Source organism: Sciurus vulgaris (genome assembly GCF_902686455.1).
Source record: "Sciurus vulgaris genome assembly, chromosome: 1".
Lineage (NCBI taxonomy): Eukaryota > Metazoa > Chordata > Mammalia > Rodentia > Sciuridae > Sciurus > Sciurus vulgaris.
The window spans coordinates 204,335,341-204,362,046 of record NC_136461.1 but is presented as its reverse complement, the minus strand read 5'-3'; the positions used below and the strand labels follow the sequence as shown (position 1 = coordinate 204,362,046).

General features: G+C 43.6%; 1 long non-coding RNA gene across 1 annotated transcript; it reads right to left on the bottom strand.

Moving 5' to 3' along the window:
* Positions 1 to 5,671: 5,671 nt before the first annotated feature.
* On the bottom strand, positions 5,672 to 26,460 carry LOC306660919. The gene is made up of 3 exons (XR_013763785.1): positions 26,376 to 26,460; positions 6,200 to 6,385; positions 5,672 to 5,931 (listed from the first exon to the last, which is right to left on the bottom strand). It is a non-coding gene; the product is annotated as an uncharacterized lncRNA (long non-coding RNA).
* Between the last annotated feature and the right edge of the window lie 246 nt (positions 26,461 to 26,706).

Genomic DNA, 26,706 nt, shown 5'->3' with positions numbered 1-26,706 from the left:
ATCACCCAGCCAGTCAGACTGCCCATGTCATGGCGTCTTCAACAGGGAAGTCCCAGGTGCCGGTTCTCCATGAGGCCCTCCGGATCTGCCATGGATTTGACCGCCAACACCATCTCTGCAAAGTTCAATGTCCTTTCATCAGCGGTTATGTGAGAAAAAGTGGTATTCTAAAATCAGAAACAAAAGCAAGCAAAGAAAAATCAATGTCATCGTCGTGCTGATTTGCTGATTTTCCATCCACGTAATCTTTCCCAGAATAAAGACATCCTCGATTGAGAGTTGGGATCTGGACAAAGGTACTTGCTGGAAATTTCAAATGGCAATTCTATGGCGAAAACAAAAAAAGCAAAATAAGACAATAGCTATGTATTTGAATGCACTTGACCATATTCTCTGTATCAGTACATTGATGTATATTGGTAGATATGTGTTATTTTATTATAATTGTGTTAATTGTTGAATTACTATTATAAGTCCAGGAAAACTAAACAAAGGTAACAATGAGATATCACTTCTTATCTAGTGCGGAAGTGACTTTTATGACTGTCTCATTGGCGTAGTATGGAGAGAGTTTCTGGGAGTTTGTTACTGTAGGTATGCACCCTGAACTTGCTGAGTCCTGAGGATGCTGAGGGGCCCAGGTAGGGTCTGGATGACTTGGACAAGGAATAAACACTTAAAGAGCTTCTTATGGAGGATACAAGTGTGTTTCAATTTTTTAAGAACTCATGTAGTGTTCACAGGGCACTGTCACTAGTTAGCAGCCCTGCCTGCAGAACAACAAAAGTTCATACAGCACAGCCCACTGCGGATGGCCATTCAGGGAAGAGGTACCCTCAATCACTGCGGCTGGCAGTGTGGATTTCCAGAACCCTTTGGAACACAAGAGTCCCGCAGAAAAGGAATGAATCTGTAAATGTGCTTCGTATTACTGAAAACATAGTATTTCTATGTCCCACTGTTTACTCTCCCATTCCTGTGATCAGTGATGATAATAGGGGCCAACTCTATATTACTATCACAAGGTGACCATACCCACAGCTCCTCAACACTTTGGAATTTATTCCACAGGAATTAAGGAAAACACATTAATACTTAAGGATAGAGATCCTGATGAATTTAATGTCGAGTTTAGTGAAGTAACCTTTAAAAAGGAACCCAAAGAAATGGCCGAATTCTTTTCGAAACAACATGAAGAACAGAAGGGGCGGAGTCTGAACATGCATTGGTAGCTTTGTGCAACTATGATTTTAATAGCACCTTTTAAAGCCCCAACTGGGCCACTATGGAAGGTTTCTGGAAGTCCTTCCACACATGCTTAGTTCTTCTTAGTCAAGGCATCACCCCAGATGTCACGGGAAGGTCACCTTAACTTTCTTCCCATAGTGGAGCCCCTCAAATCATGTGTAGGATTCTGCTAAAAACAAGCCTGCTGTGGTCCACAGAAGATCCTGGGCCTCCAAGCGCAGCTCTTGGTGAACTCCTCAGTGAGAGGGCGAGGAGGTGCGTGTCCTCTGTGGCCTGTGTGTCACGGGCAGAATCTGCAGGGCTGCGTGGGCTCTTTCAATGCATGAAGATGAAAAATGGAAATGCAATTTCACACATCCCACCAGACGCCTCGGTTGGCTCTCTGCATAAATTGGAATCTGCTCTTCACCTCTTCTGGGGGCCTTGTTTCAAACACAACACTCTCCAGTTTTCATTTATGGTCTTACAAATTCATCCGTTGTTCCCAGCTGGATCTGTGTTCAGGGCTCAGAAATGATATCTGCAATCATTAGGGCTTGAGGGAAGTGGGAATGAGAGAGAGCCTCCTTAATATCATTTCCATCCTTTTGGACAGGACTGCCTATTTCTCAAACCTGTCAAGTCACACGAGTGTTGATAATGGGATACTGGAAATAAGGACCAGCCAAATAGGCAGAGCTCTGTGGAGATTCACGTTCTAGCTGTTTCAGGGTGTGAATTTTGAATAGAGGTCAGAAATAAACATGAGGGCTTTGGCAACAAAATTTGTCAAAATTATGCAGTGTCTGGTTCTAAATTTTCTAAATGTTTTAATAAGAAGTGAAAAATGGAAGTTAATCTCCAGGTGGATTTCGTTGTCTCAAATGCAAAAATGGATAATAACAGTACACTCCTCGCTGGTGGGTTCTGAGCCTGAAGAAGATAAGTACTAATCCACCTCAAATCATGAGTTGAATGGAGCAGGGACTAGAGAGACAGACCGGCAAAGCGAGATAAATGAACGTGGACCAGGAGCACGCAGGACTGACAGGTGTTCCTGGTGGGGTTGTCCAAGCTCCCAACTCTGCAACTGTCATGCACTGGGTCCTTGGTGCGGGTTTACGGAAAATGTGGATTATCAGCTTTGTTGTCTTTTTGATGTGTTTTAAAACTAATTTTTAATTTTTTAACTGTATACTTTACATTTTTGTGGCAATATCTACTTTAAAATGGAATAGGGGATATTCTTCTAAGGATGACTTTCCATGGCCAATCACACTGGAAAATGTCGGAGCAGCTGCCACAGCAGTTGCAGGGACAGGGGCTCCTGCCAGCTGCGGAGAGTACCACCTCAACAGGAGACTCACCAATGTGGGCAAGGAGCCCATGGGGATCACAGCCCGGCGTACATCCCACTCAGAGGGGACAGGGTCTATGGGTAGGATGTGTGGACAGACACAGAGAATGTTCCATACTGTATGGTGTGTGCAGTTTTAAGTTGTAGCTCATTAAGATGCCATCTTGGTCATTTGTGAACACGCCCGGTTTGGATGAGTCTAGTCGCCAATCTCTAATAAACAGCATTGATGACCACGAGGCTTGCTGATGCTTTCTTTATGCATAGGACACTGTCTAAATGATTTGTGTGTGTGGATTCATTCGACCTCCTCAACAGCCTTGTGAATTAAAAGCTATTAACATTCTCAGCTGAGGCACAGCAGGGTGGACCAATTTACCCACATCACATATGGTATGAATGGCAGAGCTGGGGAGTCCATCCCGCCACCTGAATCCAGATGGGATTTTCCAATCACTACAAAAGCCTTGTTTAATAACTTCGGAAATGGAGGCTTAGAGCTGAAAAGCATTAGCAGGACCAGATTGAAGGTTTAGAGCTTTTAATTTAATTAGTACAAACCTGTAGAGGCCCCTGAAGGTCAGTAAAGGAGCAAGGTGCTGGAGAGATGATTGAGGATGGATGAGGTCCCATCTGGTCTTCACAGAGATGAAGGACCTGCAGCCACAGGAGCAAGCAATGGAGCGGGCGTGGAGGCCATGCTGCTGGAGGTGCTGGGCTGAAGGCCGCGGGGTGACGGAGGCAGCCAGGTCAGGCTTCTGAGCGAGGTCCCACTGCACTTTGAAGAATGCGAACTCCTCCGTGGGGGAGGTCAGAATGGTCTGGCCCCTGCCCACACCTAGATCTCACCTCTGCCACTCCTTCCCTGGGCCCGCCATGGCCAAGCCCACCCGCCTGTCCTCAAAACCCCTGGCTCTCACCTCCTTCACAGCTGCTCTGCCTCTTTCCAGAGCTGACTGGACTTCCTCCTCCAGGGCCAGCATCAATGGTGTCTCCTCAGGGGAACCTTTCTCAATCAACCTTCAGGGGCTTCCCTCTCATGACTTCGGCTCTTGATTACAAGTTGAATTACACCCCAAATTCATGCCTTGAAGTCCCATCCCCTCATACCCCAGAACAAAGGCATTTGGAGGTATTTGGAGACATCTTTACAGAGGTCATCAAACTAAAATGGGGTCATGATAGCAGATCCTACTCCAGTACGACTGGTGTCCAGGTGAGAAGGGAGGCATTTGGACACGGCCACAGGGAGAATGCCGTGAAGATAATGGCAGCAGTTGGAGAGGCTCCTCCCTATAAGCCAGAACGGCCAAAAGGGTCAACAGGCACAGAAGCCCAGAGAGAGGCATGGGAACCAATCCCACCCGCACCTTGACCAGACTTCCTACCTCCAGAGCTGGGCGGCGAGGAGAGCCTGCTGTTCAGGACACCCAGTTCTTGGTGCAGCACTTGGTTACAGCAGCCCCAGCATGCCAGCACAGGGGCCAGGCCTTATTTATGAGTTGCCCCGGCCCCAGGGAGCTGCAAGGAGTCCTGTCCTGGAGTCAGTCTTGACTGCACACAGTAGGTACTCAGGGGGAAGATGATTCCCTCTTTCCTTAGTCTTTCTCCCTTTTCCTGCTTCCTTCCCCTTTGTCTCCTCTCTCTCTTCTCCATGCCCTGTGCTTCTCATGTGTTTTCAGGATGAAGGAATCCACACATTTCTAGAACTTAGAGTTTGAGATAGGTTAAAAAAATAGCAGACCATAATGGGGTGGGGGAGGCAGGAATGGAGGAAGGATGGATTGTATAGAGGAAAATAAGGGGTGGGGAGGGGACAGGGGAAGGAAAGATAATAGAATGAGACCAACATCATTACCCTAAGTCCATGTATGATCACACAAACGGTGTGACTCTGCTTTGTGTAGGACCAGAGAAATGAAAGTTGTACCCCATTTGTGTACAATGAATCAAAATTTAAAAGAAAGAAAATTATAGAGACATGTTTACAGCTGTTTGAGGAAATAGCTCTAAGATGGCAGCTGGCGTTGGGCCAAGAGGTGGCGCATAATTAGTGTTAACATGGCGAGCTCTCTCATGACCTTTTGCCTGATTGGTTGATGTCTCTTCCGCACGCGTGGTCAGCACAGGTTCCTCATTCTTTCTTAATTGGTACCGTGGCACGTGCTCCTATCGTGCTACTTAATCCTAAGCTGATTGGCTGCCTTAGTGGATATAAGGCATTCTCTTCCTCTGGGAGAAAGGAAGCACCTCCGATGGGAAGCACCTCTGAGAAGAAGCACCTCAAAAAAACAAGCGCCTCTGAGAAAAATAAAGAAGTTGCTCATTCCCAGTCCGCCTCCGATTCTTTCCCGCAGTCTCGTTGCTGCAGGCGGCAACAGAAAATAAGTTAGAAATACAAAACAAAACCAAACAGACCAAATGGCAGAATTGGATGCCAAGAGAACCCCTCAACCCTCCCTGCCAAGAGGTCCTTGTCCGACGTACAGGCAGTCTTAACAGGGCCTGTTTCATAAAGGTGGGTTCCGAAGCCTGCAGGCAAAATGGCTCTCAGGGACAGTGGAAAGCTCATGGCCCACCGTTACTGCTCGCGCCTGGCTAAGACCCTGCTTCTCTTTCCAACACGCAAACTTGAGAGACCCCACAACCTCCAATTCCAACTCATCTAAAAGCTAGAAATACCTTCTCGATCTGATTTTCATACTTAGCAATGTTCTATGAGTCTTTGTGCTGACAGTTGATGGCGATTTGTGACACCTTTCTCAACATTTGCAATGGCATGTTACTATTAAAACATGTAAGCATAGACACACCTCCACACATAGACACACCAAGGTGTTCAGTCCACCCCCACACTATAGGGTTAGCTATCTTCCAAGTGTTGTTGTTATAACAGGTGATGTGATAGACTTTCCTGTATAGTCAAGTTCTTCAAATTGTCCAGTTAATTTTTTAAACCATGTTCCTATTATTTCTTTAAAGATCAATTTCTCCAGAACAAATTTAAGTCTAGGAAAATGCACACTTGGGTATCTTTCAGATAGTGCCAGATGACTTCCCAGGAAACACGGTGGCTTCATCCCTCCAGCAGCCGTGGATCCGAGCTCCTCTTTTCCACACAGAACACTGCCATTCTTTCACACATGGCCAGCTCGGCCAGCTCAGGCATTTGTCTTCATGAGCCATTCCTGTTTATCACCTCCGATCTCCTGGTGTGTGTGGTAGGGCTTTACCTTGTGCACGCCACCTCTCTGCTCACTTTGCTGGGCTCTGTGCCCCCAGGGAGAGCTTTGTGCAGGCCCTCTTGTCCTCTAGGGACTGGCTGGATTCTGTAGAGTAGTGGCCACCTGTACAGAGCATCAGAGGGTAGGTGAGATACTCCCCTTTGCAAGGCAGGGGTTCAGGTGGCAGGTGGCTGTGCTTCTCTGTCTGTGGTCACCAGGTTTGTGGGAAGCTCCTCCCTCAGCCACTTCCAGAGACCCTGCTTCCCCTGCCCCTGGGGTCTTGCAGAGAATGGGTGCTCCTGCTGCTGCACAGGATGCTTCCCATCCTGGTGGGTTTCCCAACCCTGCCCACACCTCTACAGAGAGCCCCTGGTGAGGCCCTGGTACCTACCGTGTTGGGCATGCCATCTGTAGCAGCGAGCACCCTTGCAGTCTGAAGCAAGTTCAGCACTTGCCAGTTGTATACACTTGAGAAAAGATATACAGCTATCGAGTAAGTTCTTTTACTTTTTCTTTTCTTGATCCTATCTCGTTGCCAGTACTTTGCCCAGTCTTTTGATTCTCACATGTTTTCTCTCTGTGGTTTTCAAAAACAGGGATTCAAAAAGATTTAAAACAATTTGAGACCAAGAGAAATGTAATTCAGCAAAAAGTGCAAATTCTAGGATCATTTTAAAGTCACATTCAGAGTAAATGTGCCATGGAAAATAGGAAAATGGCCTAAAAAAATTATTTCTGAAACAGAGATAAGCCAGACATAATTTAATGAATAGAAATGCTGATGTGAATGAATACTATGTAAACTGGGCTTCTTCAAATGATTCGAAGTATTTTCTAATCTTAAGAGGGTTAATCTTTCTCCTTGGAAATGGTGCTCACAGTACTCCCTGTGTGTCCAAGACATTCCCTCCTGACTTCAAATTCAGCCAGCATCTCCCTGGCCAGCTATTGTGAGTCACTTCAGCACTAACCTCAGTGTGAGACTCCTGGAAGGCTGCTATTCTCATCTCCACCTTAAGGTGAGAAGGTCAAAGTTCATAGAGGCACACAGGTAAAGAAAGAACAGACTCCTAAGCCAACCAGAATGAGATTTAAACTAGGTCTTTTACCTCTAAGCCCAGTGCTCTCCCCACAGTATCAAATACCACACTGAGTACACTTTAATAGAATCATGAATATTTAACAAAATCAGACTTAGCCTATGTGCAATGATGCTTCTGAAACTTCAAATTCAGCATAGCCGTGTTGAAAGATACTTGATACTGAACTAAGAGCCAAATACAGTCAATTGGAGAAGAATTTATAAATGTAATGAGTTATAAGCACCATGTTTAAATGAAACAAACATTTTTAAGACTCCTTCATGAATAAAAACAAGTATCGTGGAAACATACCAAGAAGCAGGTGATAAAGTATGCCCATGTTGGCATCAATTTAACTGATACACCCAAATGGATGTAAAAACTGTTAGTGGAGACTTCTGGAAATGGATTACCCCAAATGGGAGGTATATGTAGTATCAGAAAGTCTATTGATTTTTGGTGAGCTAACAAGAATTAGTGGGCCAGAAAATGTGTCTTCATTTTCTTCATTCTGAGAATAATAGACTGTACAATAATAGAAGTGTTATCACAAGTGCAATGTCAAAATCTCTTGGGTGAGCCTCATCTGAGCAGTGTTGGTGAAACATATGGCATTTATGGAAATTCCTCCCTTTCAATACTCCTAATTACAGAGTTCAGCTGCTTCCATGTGATGTAAGCAACTTGCCAATAAATTAAAAGGAGATAAACCAAACTGCCCACAACATTGGGAATAGCTCTACTAGAAACAACAGCCACCAAGAGAGGGAATTCTCCTGTGATAATGTCTGGAATAGGAGGTGTGCTGGCACTGAGTTCAAGCTCAATTCTTCCAAGTTATGTATTTTGGGAGACGGACAGTGTTCATCTAATATGGAGGTATCTACCTATGCATAATGTACTTAGGATCCAATTCTGGAAAATGGCATCTTTATGACATATCTGCATCCTCTTCTCAGCAGCCCTGTACCAACCGCCTCCATGGACTTGGTGTCAGTAGACCTCTGAGGCCTGGTGAGTTTCATTGGGAATCACAGGAATTCCAACAAAAAATGGTGCAGAGGGATCTCTGTACCCCTGTGCCAGATGAGAGCCTGGTAACCAATGGACAGACTCCTGGGTTTAGAAGCAGAACATGGAAGAACTGGAAAGAGTGTGATCTGTGGAGATCTAGAACCCCCAGAAGTTTGGGGGTTGAAAAGTGCACACCTAGAAAGATGTGTTGATCTTCAGGTCTCAGAGCAGCTTTTAGGGAGCTGGAGGGGTACGCAGAGAGCATTGGCTGAGTCCAGTGGATTATTGGTCTGTAGAGAGGACAACACCGACCCTTTCTGCTTTAGGGGTCAGAGCTAAGATAATAATAGCTAGTAGGTGGCCCTTTGTAATCACCTGCTCATGTTTCCTTTCTCATCAGTTACATCCTTCTTGGAGGGCCACCTACTAGTGAAAAAAAGCCAAAGAACATGAGCAACTTAAATAGGCAAACAAACAAGATGGTAATACTTAAGACTGCATTATCACATGAGAATATGTCAGAGGACCTGATACAGGTGATTCTCATTATTGGTGGCAGATTTTCATAAAGAAGATAAGAGCAAATACAGCACTCTGCGCTAGGAGGCATTAAGGGTAGTTTCCTCAGAGCCTCTGGTCACGATTCTTTTGTTAAGTAGCCAACACGTTCTGCATGTGTTTCTGATTAAAGACAGTTTACTTAGTATTTTGTGTATTCGTTAATGAACTCATGCCAACAGTGCTCTAATTCATGCCTGAGCAAAGCTCTTGATACAAATATTTTCTCCACAAGGCCATCACGGCCTTTCTGCACTTAGGAACAATGGGTGGCACTTCAACACTGTGTTTGGGGAACATTTTAAACAACAAAATTACCCTGGCAGCTCAAAAATGTGCGAACCACAGTGCTAAATAGAGCATGCAAAAGACACTTATTTACAGATGAAGCTGAAATAAGACAGCGGGGCCCCACCACATTTGGCCTCAGCTGGGAATGTGTGCAGGGACTCACCATTTCCTCCACTAGCTCATGTCCGGGAACGATAGGGAGAGTGCCACAAGGTTTGGTTCTGAAGTTCCAAGTAAATCCTGGTAAGTACCCAAATTTGCAAGTACAGAGACCATGAATCATGAGAATCAACTGTATGGAACAGAACCTCTAAACTAAAATAGTGGAGGAAGTCATTGGTAGGACACGGAAGATCAAGTACAGAGAGAGAAATGGAACAGCAAAGTGAAAGTAAAAAATGAGGATGGAGTTAATTAGCAGATACCAGTTCTAACAGCTTAATGAAAGAGCAATAGATGGAGGAGTATTACTAAAACAGCTAACATGATAAAAAATGTGCCAAACTGGAAAGAGGCTTGAGTGAGATGCCTAAAACCCTGGGGAAGACTTGCATTAGAACAGACACATCCACCAAGCCAAATCCGACAATGTTCTTTGTCTTAGAACCTTAGAGATAAAACTGTGTCAAACTTTCATATAGAAAAGGCAAAAATATCATAAAAATAAAATGGATCCCACATATACAAGTAAAAAGAATATTTCATATAGAAATAATTTTATGAAAATTGAAATTTGTAAGAATAAAAAGGCAAGGTACTTCTCATCCACAGCTTCAAATGAGAGGACAATGGGAAGGTGTTGTGAGACTGCTAGAAGAAGGATTTTACCTAGTAAATGTACATCAAACCACAGGCTATTTAGCTGTGGGTGGGAAAGAAAGGTATGTATGAACACGCAGAGGTTCAGAGAACCGACCAGTCACGCAACTCATCTGGAGGAAGGACTGAAGCAAGGACTCTGGATGAAGAGCCAATGAACCCAGCAAGACTTCAAGACGTGGGGCTCATGGGCTGTAGCGGGGAGTGCACACACTCTAAACAAGGCCTAGCCCAGAGGCAGGTGCACAGCGACCGGGACAGACCCCCAGATGTGAGGGAGTGACTTACTTGGAGATAACGAAGTGCAATAAACACAGAAAGGTGGGAAAATAAATCATATATAGTTGTTTTTGTACTCTATGTGAGTGGGCAGAGGCTGCCAAACTTATTTTAAGAATAAAATTCATCTTCACATTGGTAAAATAATGAATTTAAGAAAAAGTTAAAATGTTGAAAACAATGATAGATGAAGATATATCAGGCATACAATAAAAAAGTTGCAGTAGCAATATTAGTATTTTAGAAGCTGCAATTACACCATTTACATAACTTATGCATATGTATGATTATATGCATTTCTCTTTGTTTTTTGAGTAGATATTATGCAGTTTACATATATTCAACAAACATTTACAGAGATCCATCATATACATGACTACAAAAAATCTTAGTAATTTCAAAATAGAGATGTGATAGACTACACACTATGTTGAAAATCATAATGGCTACAAATAATTAATAGCAAAGGATACCCCAAATTATTAATTTCTTGACTTATGGGAAGAGACACAAGATGGCAAATACAACTGAAATTATAGACTAAGAATCAATGCAAAGGAGAAAACTTTATAGCAATATCCATGTGCCACAATAAAATCAGTAGTCAGAAAAAAAAAAAAAAAAAAAAAAACTAGAATCACTATCTGCATTGTTCTATAGGAAGGAAGACAAAATATAAAGGAAATCAGGACTGTCTTTGGGAAATAAGAACCAAGAACAAACCAAAAACTCTGAATGAAGAAAGGATCATTCAAGTAAAAATTGAAACTAATAAAATACATAAGAAAAGACATATATGTTTTAGAACACATTTAAAAATTTGGTTCTTTGAAACTGTCCATGAAATATGTAAATGCCTTATGAAATTGAGTAAGGAAAATATATAAAATATAAAATATTCATGATTCAAAATTAAATGGATAACTTAAACACATATATGAGTTTTAAGAATTAAAAATGAATGTGTAAATCCATATAGCAAATAAATAAACATTTAAAAAAATGCAAATTTCTCAATCAAAATGCAAACTACCAAAACTACTTAAAAAGAAGTAGAAAATCTGAGTAGCCAAATTACCCAAAAAAGGATTAGAAATGTGATTAAAAATTTACTCTTTAAAAAAGGCATCAGAACTAGATGATTTCACAACTGAGTTCTTTGTAACCTATAAAGAACACACATTTTCCAAGGTTATTTAGAAAAACGGCTTAAGAAAAATGAAAAGCTCATCAATGCAACTCTTAAGCCAGCTCAGCCCTGGGACTCAACCTTACTAAGTCCTGGAAAGATAAAACAAGGACAATAATTGCAAACACTAGGCATCAATCTTATTTATGACTTGGGCTGTGAAATTTGCACTGTTAACAAATAAGACAATGCTGTGACCTAGTAGTGTTAATTCCAAAAACACAATTCCAGGGAATCTATTCGTATAGCAAAAATAAATTGCAGATACTGCAAGCGTATTCAGCACTGTAGGCACTAGATACTCAGCTGCGTGATTCGTAGGTGCTAACACATTTTCTCTCTCACTGCCTACCTGCTTGGGTCATTGTAATCACAATTATCATGGAATTTTGAATATAAGAAGGCTGATGCTGAAGGAAGATGCATTAAACTCCTGTCATCCCACAGAGAACTTCTGGTGGGACTGGAACTGTCCCAGGGAGCCCAGCCCCTTGCTCCTGGCTCTTTGCCCCGCCAGTACATAGGTGTATGATGGGGGCAGGAGGGAGGAGAGCCAGAGCACACGGACAGACACTGGAAAGGAACTGACCAGTTTTCAAAGCTGTTATGACTTTCTTTAAGAAAAGTACCAATTGAAACTATGCAATAATTTACTAAGTAAAAGGACTCTTAGGCCTCATCCTGTTGAAGATGGTGTTTCAAGTGACGAAGCTCTGAAGGCATCGCTCCTAAGACCAAGGTGGAGCTGGGAGGGCATTCACCCACCCGTGTTCCACGATTTTGGATGTTCCCGTAAGTGCGGCGCAACATAAACGGAAATGATGGCGTAACACCCGAGAAGGAATCCTCTGAGAGGTCGCTCCACCGGCTCTCCTTTCACTCCGAGGCCACTGTTGCTTCCGCCTCCCCAGCATCAGGACCACGGGATACGGAATCCTGCTGCTTCCCCGACCCCGTCTCCGCCTCCAGCCACCACAGCATGTCTCTGCTCTTCTTTTGTGTCAAAACACATTAAAGTGACTGCTGTGGTTCTGCTTGCTCTTCAATCTCCGCCCACCCATGCGATTTTACCCCACTGCGGGCCGGCTTTTGCCACCCCCATTCAGTTTTCAGCGCTGGCAGGAAGATCGGTGTAGCCCCCATGCTGGAGAAGTCTCTGGTCACTGCCATTGCGCGTGTGTGCTGTCGTGGTCGCTCTGACCGTCCACCCAGGCTCCTTCCCATGCTGCCAGTGGTGTTAGCAGTTCCAAGCTCCCAGGTGAGTGCCTCCCTGTGAGTCACCCAAGGGACCTCACCCAAGATGAAGTGCCCTTCCTTGAAGGCAGCCCACCTGCCACGACTATCCCACAGGAGGCTACCAACACGGGCACCTCACCTCAACTCTGGACGTCTCTGAACAGATGCCCCAGCTCCAGAGCTCCTGTTGGGGCAGCAAGGCCTCCACCAACATGGCCTCACTGACCAGCTTCTCCCTCCACCCAGTCTGGGTCCCTTACTCTCTTGCAGATGTGACTGAGACTGAAGTTCACAAGACATCTTCCTAGAAATCTCAGGGGCTGTTTCCCAAGGACATCGGCCTCTGACACCCTGCAGAAGTATTGAGGTCGAGGTGAGCATGGTGGCACACACCTGTAATCCCATGGCATTACATGGCAGCTCAGGAATCTGAGGCAGGAGGATCGCCAGCTCAAAGCCAGCCTCGACAACTTAGTAAGACCTGAAGCAACTTAGCAAGACTCTGTCTCAAAATAAATAACAAAAGGGCTGGGGAAGGCGACTTAATGGTAAAGTGGCCCCTTCAATCCCTGGAACCAAAAGAAGAAGAAGTGTTGAGGTGGTAGCTCACCCCCCTCCTGATACATTCTCGTGTGGTTGCTTAGTTCCCCTCCTAAAACATAAGCCGCTCTTCCTCAGCAAGCGTCACTGGTTTCTTTTCTTCCCAAATTTTAATATGGTAGTGCATGGAATCACCCTTGATCCCCTTCTCTGTCTTCCATTGTTGGTGATCTTACTCATCTCTGTGCTTTAAACCTCAAGGATGTGCCGAGACCCCCCAATGATCATCAGAACCCCCATTTAGCTCATCCCACAGCTGCCCTGTCTCAGTTGATGAAAACTCCATCCACCCCATCACTCAAGCCTAAATCCTGAGATGGTCTCCATCTCCTCTTTTTCTCAGACACAGCATCCCATCCAGCAGGAACTCTTGTCGGCTCCCGCAACAGTTCTCTCCAAGCTCTGACCGGGCTTCACACCTGCACGGTTACTTCTGCTCAGGGCACCATTACCTGTGTCCCTCTCCCTAAAGGAGCCTGCCCACCGCTCTTCTGGTAGCTTCTTGAGTTTTTTCTCAACAAAGCGGCCGACAGCTTCTTTCCACGAGTAAGTTAGATCATGCCCTTGATCTGCCAAACACGGCAACAACCCCAGCAAGCCTGGGAGAGGAGAAAGAGCCTGCCTACCCTGCACCTGTCCAGTCCGCGGCCTGGGTGCTGGCCTCCTCCCCCACGGTCTGCGCACGGGCTGTGCCACTTTCAATGCCGTCCACGATGTTGCATCCTCCATCTGCCTGCCAGTGTGTGCAAGGAGGCCTGTGAAGCCAGCCGGGGAGAGAGGTGGTGGGTGAGCACAAGGACAGTCGTGATGGTCTCATATCTGAATAAAAGCAGTTGTATCAACTGTGAGCCCTTGGAGTGGAAAACACATCCTGCTCTTACTCAATCCTGTTCAGCTTCTTTCAGGCAATGAAAGCTTCCGTTTCTAGGTTTATCCAAGAAAAAGCAAAACAAAGCAGCACCCCCAAAAATCAGGACACCACAATGGCACTCTCTCTCTCTCTCAAAAATTCCTTGCAGTGGCCTTTGGACTCAGCCTGACCTCCCTGTCCCCACTCCAGCATGCACCTCTACCCCTGGCCTCCCTTCCCGCGGTTCCTTCCCCGTCCAGTCTGGCCTACTGTCGTCCTGGAGGCTTTGGCCTTTTGTAGAACCACCCTCTTCTGGTTATTCTGAACTCTGCAGCAGATGAGCTCCACCAGACCAGCATCGGGGGCTCTCACCCAAGCACCTGGAGGACTGAGGGGTGCAGAGTGTGAACCCAGTAAGTCTGCAGTGAATGACTGAACGCATGAAGGGGGTAAAATTATGTATTTCGGAAGACACTTTTATATACCTATAAAACTCACAAAAATATTTAAGCACATACCTCCTGGAATTAGCATGTTTGGTTTTGATGAGTTGGCTGGTTAAAACTCAATATTTTATTTCACTTAAAAATAAAACAGGTTAGAAATGGAAGCTAAGGAATAATGACAAAAGCTATAAAATACTTTAGAAATAAAATGATCAGAATGTATAAGTCATGTATGAAGAAGCTATAAAATCTTACTGAGGCCGTTAAATTGGATCTGAATTAATGGAAAGAGAAATTGTGTTCCTCGCTGAGAATATTGAAAATAATAAAAAAAGGTCAGCTCTTCAATATTGATGTATGTAGACACTAAGTGAACTGTTAATTAGATACCCTTTCATTTTGGAATTACATTAAATAATCTCAAAATTTAGATGGAAGAATACTGCCTGGAATTTACAATAATGTTATCAGAAGAAAATTGATGAGGGATTCATAGACACTGAAATACAATACAGCTAATTCAACCCAAATAAGCATGAGATTTGGACAGGAATGAATACTTAAGTAGGACAGATTTCAGGATGAAATACCATTAAAGACAGAATACAGGGATCACAAAGGGGACCTTTACTACAACAAGAGAGGAAGTAGGTCTTTTTGGTAAAGGATTTTGACCCACTAGTCATTTATCCAAAAGAAAACTCCCTCATGTCTCCTCCTCTGCTGACACACAAAAGTCGCCATGGATTAAGATAAAATCACCCTAGATGTCCTTCAGTCGATGAATGGATAAAGAAACTGTGGCATATATATACAATGGAATATTACTCCACCATAAAGAATAATAAAATTATGGCATTTGCAGGCAAATGAATGAAATTGGGGAATATCATGCTAAGTGAGATAAGCCAAACTCAAAAAACTAAAGGACGAATGATCTTGCTGATAGGCGGATGATGACATATAATGGGGAGAGGGAGGGGTTAGCGTTAGGGTTAGGGTTAGGTTTAGGGTTGGGGTTAAGGAGGGTGGCAAGAATGGAGGAAGGAAGGACTGTATAGAGGGAAAAGAGGGGTGGGAGAGGTGGAGAAATTTAAAAAAAAAAGATAAAATCACCAACAATTAAACAGAAGTCTCAGCAAATTTCAGTGTCACCGTTAATAGAAAAGATTTTTAAAATCAGAATAGAAGCCCTAAAAGCTACAAAATAAATAAATTCTATGAAAATGGAGATGCCAGGAATTAAATCAACAGATTAATTTTAAAGAATTAATTCAAAATAAGATATCTGCAATATGTATAACTAAGATTATTGGATATAAAAAAAAATCTTTTCAAATGGATGGTTGAAAGACCAGATACAAACATGGGCACTGGATATGAATAAGCAAGTCACAAAAGAGCAACGTCAGTTGTTACTAATGCAGTTATGAGAAGCACTGAGCCCGTGTACAACCAGAAGAACACAAATTCAACCCCCACAAGGCAGCACTTCACACTCCTAGCAAAATGCAGACTACAGAAAGCAATCAAGCCTACTGCTGGCAGAAATACCAGGAAAAAAGGAGTTAATAGTACACATCACTGCTGGAAATGATCCATGCGGTGTGTCTCTGAAGATCAAAATGGCAACATCTTTTACAACGCTCCAGCAATCACATTTCTGGGCTTCTATCCCAAATGTGTTAAGACACCAGTTAAGTTTTTAACTGGCAAAGAAATCAGAAGCATAGTTTGTTAACCAATAGGAGATTTGACTAACTTTGTACCTACTCCATGTGGTATGTGGTGTGTGTTGTGGAGTGTATTATATACCTCGTCACTGTGCATTCTCTTACGATTAATCATGAGTTCATCCATGGCAGTTTGTATCGACATAACTCACTATATTTAATGGCTGTGTGTACGTATATACATGTACATATACATACATGTATACATAAGTACACAACATATATACACACATGCATACAATTATATATTACTTATATATAGTTACGTATGATCTTAAAATAAAATACTGATATATTTTTAAACCTCTGTAAACATGGTGGGGAAAGGGAGAGAGAGGGAGGAGAGAGACACAAGATGTTATCTGATTATTTGTAAATGGTGGAAGGAAGGGAAATAAGTTCTTTCCCTGATAAAGTAGGGCCTTGGTAGCAGGAAGCAGCAGGGATCCAAAGGGATTCCTGTTTAGTGTAAGGTCCTTCATAAATTTTGATGTGTCTCATTTACAAAGGAGGTTCTAGGTCCCAAGGAAACACTTTATGGGACAGAAATATTTTATGGGACAGAAAATGAAAGTCATTAGTTCTGGTGGCAGAAGGACTGAGAGGTCTTGAGAACAGTTTACCAACCAGCCAAGGTCCCAAAACAAGTATTGAAAAAGCTTTGCAAAGTCACAGGTTCCCAAAGAGCAGTCTTCAGACTGTTTCTCTCCAAGGCTCCCTCAGGACCCTCTGGACCACAGCTCCCTATTGTGACACACGGCTCTTGACAAAGGAATCAGGATTTGTCGTGTCAGAAAGGCAAGTACTGCCACCCAATCAACAGTGGGCCTGCTTATGATCAACAGCAACAGGAAGCAGGCTCTGCTGCAGTGGAAGGGATATGTAGCTGAAAATCCAAAAAAATATCAATTTAACACTGCCACTTAAAACCACTATAGGATACACATAATGTGCATGCATGCATATTGTAATATGAGCATGTCACTATAAGTGCATATGTGTATGCACTGCAAAATTTATGGCATATGAAGTCAAAAAAGAAAATTTAAAGAAATAACATTTTGATTTCCTTTGATTAATTTATTCAGTGAATTTTTCTAATGATCAAACACTATTTCATGACCCTATTCCTTTTCTTTGAGGGGATAAAAGTCTGTTGTTTCTCCTTTATACTACAGTTAAAAATTAACATGGGCACAACAAAGAACTTACTAGCTCACAGATCATTGCTGCAGAATTCATCATAATGAACAACTGGAAGTCATCCAAACAGTAAAATAGGGGGCATATGGGGCACTGAATGAAGGAAATCCTAAAGACCCCTTTGGACGTGCAGTATGCACGTAAACACCCAGAGATGGGTTGAAGTGTGTATTCCCAGCTCTTCACTTGAGTATACAGTAGGAGTACATCAAGAGTCATTAGCTTCTGACTCCCTGCTTATGAAGTTTTGCCCCATCTTTGCTGAGAGTCCCAGGGGAAAGCCTCCTGCATGTTCACCAGAAGTACGAACTTCAAAGTCTGAACTTGAAGCTCGCAAGTGGTATTCTCTCTCTGCCTGCTTCCCCCATCCCTCACTGTTCCTAGATATCCTCCCCCTTCTAAAGTCCTGCAACCAGGGCTCAGTACACCCACATCTAAGTGGCTCAGGATGCGTCTGAAACCACAGTCCTCCTGGGTCCCCGAGAGGAGCAGGGACCTCTGAGCTCTAAGTCAACGTCTTCTTGTATTTCCTTAAGAAGTAGGGTAACCTGCCTTTCATGTAGTTCTCCCTTCAAATTTGACTGCAACGTCCTTTATCCCTCAAGCTCAGGCCTCAGTCCACGTGATCTTCAAGAACGTGAGGTTCATGTCACCTCACTCTTTTTCTTCTGTCCAAGGAGGCTAGGTTTTATCATCAAACAACACACGTAAATATGTATGTGTGGGCTCTCTGCACCTTCTCTCTGTAGATGCCTGACCCTGCCTGTGGACCCTGATCAAGTTCAAGTTGTCCCCTCCTCTACAAACACATGTAAAAATACACTTGGGACTTATACTAAGCAAAAGGACAGGCTACAAGATTTCTTGCAATCATTTATAAGAAGTTACAATGATTAAATATGGATGACTTGCTTTATGAACTTTTTCAATTTCCCATATTTCCAAAGATGAGCATAAATTACTTTAGTCATAGGGGAAAAAAATGACAAAAATGTATGAAAGATAAAATGGTTTAATGTATGAATAATAAAACGTATTGTTTATGCATGAGGTGCAGATACACCAGTGTTATTGCGCTAAGCCTGGAAGGTAACAGAATTATTCCTGTTTTATGGAGGAGCAAACTGAAGTTAGACAGAATTTCCTGGGGGGCACAGCAAGTGATGTGAGCATGCATTTTCCCCCACTCTGATCCCCACTCTCTCTTACTGGGAATCTCACAGCCCTTTGGGGAAAGCGTTTTCCCCTCCACTCGGCCTACAGTCTATCAGTGCCACTGACAAGTCTGCCCACCAGGCCACAGTTCATTGGTCCAGGGTGAGCACGTGACACGTGTTGAACCCATCAGACTCTTTTCCTAAAATATGAGTGAGTATTGAGGGACACGCTGGATCCTCCTTGACTGCACTGAGCTGTGAGACTCTGCGGCCAAGGATCCCATGGCCCCTGGAAGGATCAGAGCTAGCGGAGGATCATTCCAAACCCAGACCCAGGGAGAAAAGACAAAGGAGAGAGATGGGCCACACGCTCCTCTCGGGGTTTCCCTGTGGCTCAGTTGTCCCTACGCTTCGCCTCAGGTAGGAGAAGCTGTTTCTCTGATGATTGACACATTCACAGCTCCCAAACCATATTAGGGCACCAGGTAAAGCAGAAGGCCAGGTTGCAGACCTTGTTCTTTATGCACTCTACACTGCCTCCCATGAGACGGGCTGGAAGAGAACACCTGGGTGGGTGGGGTCAGAGGGCAAGGGGCATCGTGGGCACGGTTCACAGATGGTCCACGCGGCACATGCCTTAGGCCTGCACACCAAAGAAGAGATTTAGACTTCTCATCTTCATAAGCAGCAACCTCAAAACTCAGCTCCCGTCCTCAGGATTTTATTAGTTCTCAGACTGAATCTTCTGCTCCTTAGGTCTTCACACTTCCTTAGGCTCGGAGATGTTTCTGCTTGTGAACTGAGGTGCCCTGCAGGACAGTTGAGCCCTAAAAGACGCTCTATGTTTTCTCAACCCTGGGAAGTGTCCCTTTGATATGGTGTAGATCCCTGCCAGGGCTGGAGCACTGACCCCTAAGTATAAAGGAAGTCCTTCCCTGACCCACTCCACCACCCACGCCTCCATCCCTTGTCCTTATGTCCCAAACCCTGGAGCCTCCAGGTCAAAGGCCAGAGAGTTGAAACTCCCTGAGAGAAGCTGAGTGGCAAGCATGCCAGCAAACTGAGAAAAAAAATGGGTTCAAATGCAGACTCTTCCAGTGACCAGTTATTTGACCTTGAACAAGTTACTGACCTGCTTTAGATCTTTATTTTCTTCTTTAAGAAAGATTGTAGTCAAGCTGCTAAGGAAACATCAAGGCCTTTGCACTGAAAGACTCACTTCCCCTCTGCTCTTTTGTTTCTGCCCAGAATGTATTAAGTTTTCAACAAATATTTGTAGAATCCATGAATATCTTTGTTTGACAGTGTCTTGCATAACAATTAAGAGTGTGCAGCTTTGACCATCCCACTGAGCTGTGTGCTTTGGGGAGGGTGTTTGTTGAGTGTATACTATGTGCTGAGACCTGCCTTATGTGCATTCTTGCTTTTCATCTCTGGATTTCCCATATCACCTCAGATAATATTTGTAAGAATGATAATAGCTAATGTGCTACAGGAGAAAACCAGGTGCTAGCAGCAGAAAGAAGCTACCCTCTGGGAACACAAAATTACTTGGTTAAATGAAAGGGGGATTTCCTTTCTGCACCCTACAGCTTGTACCTGGACATAATCAGAACCAACCCACTTGGACAGATGCACTGCAGGACAGGGGTGCATGAGGAAATGCCAGTATGATATCAGATCACATTAAACACTCAGTTGCTAGGCCAGTGCAATTACAATTTCACTATGGTTGCATTTCTGGAACAGCAGCAACAAGAACATGGTAACTGAGTAGCAATTTAATTTAGTACAGCTAGAATTTTTTCACTATCCTCTTTTTCATCCATCTGACTTTTCCTCCCTTCAGTTCTGACTATTATAGGCTAAGTGAAAGTATGTGTAGAAGATGCTAAACTAATTTTTTAAATGCACAAAAAATCACCTGTTTTAATTGGCCCTTGCAGGCTCTGAAAGACAGCAGCTGCTTCAGATTCCTCTGTGCTGAAAAGGGGTCAGGAGAGCAGAGCGTGATTGTGCTGAGCCTGGCTTGCTTTGGATGACCTCTGCTGACATTTGTCCAGAGGCTTGACCTCTTGCAGTGCTCAATCAGAAGCACTCCAGATTGCTTTGCAAAGGCCTCCTAGGAATTCCAGCTATCACTTAGGACTGGCTGCTCTATGATTTGTGTTACTGTTGGTTTAGAACTTAGTCTCCTAAGAAAAGACTCCCTGACCTGTGGCCAAATCCCCAGAACTGGAAGTTGTTCCACCTACAACATCTGTGCTCTGGAAGTGAGACAAGACTGCCCTCCGTCCCACCTTGCCTCGCGCAGGGCGGGTCCGAGCTGGCAGGGCTGTGGCTCCCCTCCACTGGACAGCAGAGGGTGAGGTTGCAGACCATGACATGTCCAGAGCACCTCAGTGTCTGAGCATGGCACCTGTGTTAGAATACCCTCCTGCAGCAGAGTCCTTCCTGGGAAGAGTTGCAAGAAGGCAGAAGTGATCCAAAGCATGTTAGAGCAGAAACTGAAAATGCAACCAATCAGCATGAAGACGATGGTCTGTGAACTTGTTGATGTTTGCAACATCTGAAGGACCGTTAGAGCAAGACAGCGTGTTTGTTTCCGGTGCACCTGGTGTTGGTTTAGGATAAGTAGATGGAACAATGCAGGGAGAGATTTGCCTCAGTCTAGGGAGGATAATGTCACTGGCAGATACCCAGGAATGGGTTGGGCTGATTCGGAAAGTGAGTCTCATCAACGGACGTAATTGAATGTGGTTCACAGTAGTTCACCACTGGAGCAGAGAGGACTCGGCCACCTCTTGAGCATGGGAGTCTTAAGTTCTCTTCCATTCCTCAGTTCTGTGAGCGTGGAATCCATTTACTGCCACCCCATTCCCCACCTATAGCTGAGGGGAACTCCTGCTGTTCAGCATGTCAGAGGTGTATTTGCTGGACTTGTCATGGAAGAGGTGTCTCTGAAGGCAGGTCTAAGGAGTTCCCAGAGGAAGGAGCTCATTGATTCAGGACCAGCAGGGTTCTTGGCATGTGTGAGGGAGAAGAATTTCAGCACGTGCCAGTCAGAGGCATAAACAGTATGTCTAGGAAAGCAGACGCACATGGAAGGGAGAGGCAGGCCGCCTCCTGGGAGAGACGCCTTTGTGGTAAAGCAAGGAATACACATTCCAGTGAGGATGTGGCCATCTTGAGGTGAGAGATGCTGTTTGGGGTTCCTGATTCTTCTTATCAAGGAAACTTGATGAGGGGTGTGTGGGAAGGTAAGGAGCGATCTCTGGATGGGTTCTGGTGTCTGGGGAGTCTCAGGGCCCTCAGGCTAACATGGATCTGATCAGTAGATAACATGGAAAGTTCCAAAACTATAGACTCCTCCAGATATCATATTTCTCTTTGCTTGATTGATTGGGGGTTTAATTAACAATGCACAGATATGTTTACAGCCTTTCTAGGAATTTGGGAGTAACAGGCCAGGAAGGGAGACAGGCTTAGGAGGTGACAGGTCTAGGAAAGTATGCAGAACTTACTAATTAAAATATTTTTCTTTGCCCTTCCTTTCTGCCTCCTTCCTACCATTTCTTATTCCTTCTGTCCTATCACAGTCTGACTTTCTGAACATAGACACAGAAGAAAGACGTGTTAATCACTAGACAAATGTAGACAACCCAGAGGACAGCCGAGGACCTATGCATCCTGGTGAACTGGTTGCACTAGCTCAAAATCCAATCCTAAGTCTCTCTGCCTCTTTGTTGATTCTCTGAGATTATTCCTTCCATGACCTTTTCTGTCTCTGGTTCGTGAACTCACATTCTCTCTGCTTTTGACCTCTCAAAACCTAGATACCAAACTTGGCAAAGCATCGCCTTCTACCAAAGGATCCATTGTTCGGAAGAGAATTTGTGATCCAATTAGACTTATCAAGGATGGGAGGCACATGGGAGTTGTGGGGGACTTTCCTTTTCTCCAAAAGATCTCTGGCCACAGCTTACTGGGTGGCCACTGCCATGTGCCACAAGTGGTCATTAGGTTCCTCCTTATCTTTTCTCTTTGATTTTTCCCTAGAAATTCAAGCTACACTTTTCTCCACTGGATATACAAAACAACCCCTGACCCCCACAGGTAACTGACAGCAGCTAATTCCTGCCTGGGCAGGGTGGGGAGTCTGAACTGAGACTAGACCCACCTTCTCTTCTATTTATTAAAACCATTTATAAAAGCATTTTTCCCACAAAGACAGTGTTCTTCTTACCAGAAGCCTCCTGAGTAAATAAGTTGGTCTCCTGCTGCAGCTTTGTGTGTGTGGGGGGTGTCTATGCACGTGTGCACGTCAGGAAGGTTTACTAAGATTATTAATGAAGTAAGAAGCTGCTGAAGATCAAGAGGGAATGTTATTAACTGAACCCGAACTGACAGCTCCTGAGAAGGGAGGAGATTTATTTTGGTAAGCAATCATCTCTTAATAAATTTGTGAATGATGAGTGGGAGAACCAGGCAGGAAGCAGGTAAATGAAAGGAAGGTAAATTTGAGATGTCCAGGGAACATTGAACGAGAAGAAACAAGTGCCGGGTGGGAGACTTGGAGAAGAAGAGTGAAGAGGTACAGACCCGGGAGTTCCAAGAAGGACACAAAGCTGACGATCCCTAGGAAACAAACAGGCTGCGTCGACCACCCAAGAAGCAAATTTCTCTCCTTGCTTCTGGGAGAAACGTGCACAAACGGAGGACTGCAGAGGAAGCACCAGAGTGGGGGCGGCTTGTTTGGAAGCCTGTTCTTGCCAGGAAGCTGAGCATCCTGAGGTGCTGGGCTGGAGGAAGCTCAGGAGAGTGACCGTCCCTTGTTGCAGGGCAGGGTGGGTGATCATGTGAAGGAGGATGGAGACCGTCTGACCTTCCAGAAGCAGAGACAGGAAAGAGATGTTTCAAATGCAGCACCCGAGGGACGTGCCCATGATGGAAATGGCAAGGAACTGCAGGGAGCAATGGCATGGAGCATGCTGGGATGGGCAGCAGGGTCACATCACCAATTAATCTCTAGATGCTATCCTAATCAGAAATTGAATTCCATTTATGGCAATGTGTAGCTGATTCTCAAATTCATATGGAAATGTAAAAAGCAAAAAAGTAGCCAAGACAATCTTAAGAAAATTGGATAATTTACTCAACGTGTGGCTTCTTATAAAGCCACATTAGATAAGGCATTATGGCATTGGTGCAGGGACAGACAAATCTAACGGTGGACCAGTGTACAGTCCAGAAACACAGCTGCCAAATAAGGACACTTCACTAGTGTAAAGGTGACACTGCAAAGTCGTGAATAATGAACAGTCTTTTCAATAAATAGTGCTGCATCAACTAAAATTCAGGTGGAAAAAAATGGATTTTTGACCCCTATGTAAAAATCAATTCCATGTGGTTTTTACATCTAAATGGAGGAGTTTGAAAAAAAAGTAAAGTTTCTAACGAACTCAAAATGGATCATAGACCTAAATGTAAAATTCAAAGTTATAAAATTTCTAGAAGAAATCATGGAGAAAATCTGCATGACCTTGAGATGGGTGATGAGTTTTCAGATACACCAGCAAAAGGTGTTGTAAAATTGAAAAAATGACTTTCCTACAAAAGAAAGGTTGATAACTTTGAATTCACTAAAATTAACATTTTTTATTTTGTGAAAGGCACTGCTAGAAAATGCAAGAAAAAGACACATACTGGAATAAAATATTGAAAATCACACATTTGATAACAGAATTATATGCAGAATATGCAAAGAAGTCTGAAAGCTCAACAATAAAAATAACAAACAACCCAACAGAGAGCAGGGAAAGTATCTGAACAGACAGCTCTCTAAAGAGACCCACAGATGGGGAGCTCACACGAGAAGGAGGCCCTGGTCGATCACCATTGTGGAGTGCGAATCGCAATAAGGGATGACTTCCCTTGTCACCTGTTGGAATGACTAAAATAACAACAGTGAGGAGAACTTATGTGGAGCAAGGGGACGTCTCAGTCCTTGGGGGGAATACAACATGTGCTGCCATTCGGGAGCACAACTGGACAGTCTCTTATAACATCGACTATGTGAACCAGTAATTGAACTCCTAGGTGTCTACCCAATGGATTTGAAAACTTATGCTTACAAAAAACTGTACACAAATGTTTGTAGAAATTTTATTCATAATCCACGGAACTGGAAATAACCCAGGAGCCCTCTCATAAATGAGTGGATCAGCAAACTGTGGTGTGGCCACACTGCTGAGTGCTGTTCAGCAATCAGTCAGAAGGAATATCAATGCACATAGCAACATGGATAAAACTCAAATGTATATTGATAAGTGAAAGAAGCCAGTGTGATAAAATTATACTCTGTATGCTTCCATTTATATAATATTCTGAAAGACAAAACTGTCAAGAAGGAAAATAGATCACTAGTTGCCATGGATATGAGGGTGGGAGAGAGTTAAGTAAGTGAAGCACAGGAAATTTTTTTAGGGCTACAAAACTATTTTGTATAGTTAGATACTGGATACACAACACTGTGCACTTGTCAAAACCCCATGGAACTTCACAGCAAGATGAACAAATCTTAATGTATGCAATTTAAAAAAATAAGAGGGTAGGAAATCTCAAGATAGAAGGCAGACTATAGCAAAAGAATCTAAATATGTTATAAATGTCTGACATAACCGTTCTGAAGGAAATGGAAGAAAAGAGGTGCTGATTTCTGTAACTTTAGAAAGGAATGGAAGCTGTTAGACCGAGACAAAAGGAACTATGTCTCAATTTTCAACATATTTTGCATGGAGGGAGAGGTTAACAGTCCTGACACCCTCTGTGAATGGACACTGGGATTAAAAACATGTAAACAGGTGGTAGATGGTGGAAATCAGATTGCTTGTGTTGAAATGGGAGATTACAGATAAGCAGGAAAGCGGGAATGAATCATGTGATATCAGATTAGAGTTGGAGACACCAGTGTGAATGACTGCTTAACATAGCTACGAGGGGACCAGGCATAATAACAGTTGTAGACATGTGTACACATGTGCATGGCTTTCGTGCACACACATGCATTTCTCAGCTCTGTCCTCTGAGAAAGCCTCGGAGCAGTGACACTCCAGTAGCCATGAGCACCCCTCACACCCAGATCTTGGTTTCTATTGCCATGTTCCGGTAACAGAAATCAGGGCTCCTTGCAAATATGATTAATTCCAGGACAGGGTTGTGGAATATACAAAATGAGCCTGGAGAATCTTGGAGTGCTAGGAAGGAAAGAAGTGATCTAAAACAGTAAAAGAACAGGTTTGGGTCAGAGGAATAACATGTGTCAATGAGAAGAGCCACTAGGCAAACCTCAGACAACTTAAGCAACAAAGCAAACAAATAAATAACCCAAAATATAAAATAAATATTCACAGATACATATTAATGATTGAATCAGTACATGGGGGAAAGAGAGAAACCCCCTCCAAATACCTGCTCTGAGCACAACTCTTCAGGTGGGCTGCACTTGGGAACTTCTCCAAAGAGCAGAGTCTAAAGCGGGATGAGGGGCCCCTGTGCAGGGGAGACCTGGCAGCACTGCCCTATCAGGTGATCAAGGTCACACTGCCAGCCATGCTGTGTACCCAAAATACTTGATGTTGTACTTTGAGAAGATACTTGCTTCCATCACTGTCCTCCCCAAACCTAACCCCTATTCTAAACAGGAGAAAAACAAGACAGGTTCCGATTGAAAGGAATTCTACAAAATGCTTAACTGACATTCTTCAGTATTGCCAAAGTCATCAAAAATGGGAAAAATCTGAGGAGGCAACTAAGGAAACAAGATTAAATGTATTGTGGTATCCACGATGAAATGCTGGTACAGAAAAACCTAAGAAAATCCCAATCAATTATGGAGTTAATAATAATAATGCTTCTTCATTGACTCATCAGCTGTACCAAGTGCACCTAGCTAATGTAAGATGGAGCCAAGCAGGACAGACGCAGAGCTGACAGCGCTCTCTGCATTATCTTTCCAACTTGTCTGGAAATCTGACATTATTCTCACATGCCCCTTTATTTAATTACAAAAATAAAGCTTCTAGAGGAAAATGGAAAGTATATATATTACCTTGTAATAGGAACATTGCCCACCTCTGAAAGGCTTAGAGTTGAACTGCATTGAAAGAAGGAACGTCTGTTCATCAAATGGAACTATTTAGGGAGTTTAAAAAAAGGAAGTCACAGGATGGGAAGAAGATGTTTTCAATACATATTATCCACAGAGAATTTGTACCCAGAATAACCCATTCCTCTCTCTCTCTCTCTCTCTCACACACACGCATGCACACACAGAAGAGTTCTATAAATCAATAAAAGTCAGACAACATAACTGGAGAAAAAACAAGAACACTAAACGTGATAGTCAATGAACACGAAAATGTGTTCAATATCATCAGGGA